At 59.6% G+C, this 260-nt stretch overlaps 1 protein-coding gene across 1 annotated transcript in view; it reads right to left on the reverse strand.

Moving 5' to 3' along the window:
* Nucleotides 1-260, reverse strand: part of dusp16 (dual specificity phosphatase 16) — a 17,265-nt gene that overhangs the window by 9,781 nt on the left and 7,224 nt on the right. The gene's annotated exons all lie outside the window — the stretch shown is intronic.

The raw sequence follows: 260 nt of genomic DNA on the forward strand, positions 1-260 counted from the left end.
CAAACACCACACGGCCCGGCTGGTTCTGATGCTCAAACACCACACGGTCCGGTTGGTTCTGATGCTCAAACACCTCACGGCCCGGCTGGTTCTGATGCTCCAACACCACACGGCCCGGCTGGTTCTGATGCTCAAACACCACACGGTCCGGCTGGTTCTGATGCTCAAACACCACACGGCCCGGCTGGTTCTGATGCTCAAACACCACACGGCCCGGCTGGTTCTGATGCTCAAACACCACACGGTCCGGCTGGTTCTGA

Source organism: Nematolebias whitei, chromosome 22, assembly GCF_014905685.2.
Source record: "Nematolebias whitei isolate Nwh7 chromosome 22, NemWhi1, whole genome shotgun sequence".
In the NCBI taxonomy this organism is placed as follows: Eukaryota; Metazoa; Chordata; class Actinopteri; order Cyprinodontiformes; family Rivulidae; genus Nematolebias; species Nematolebias whitei.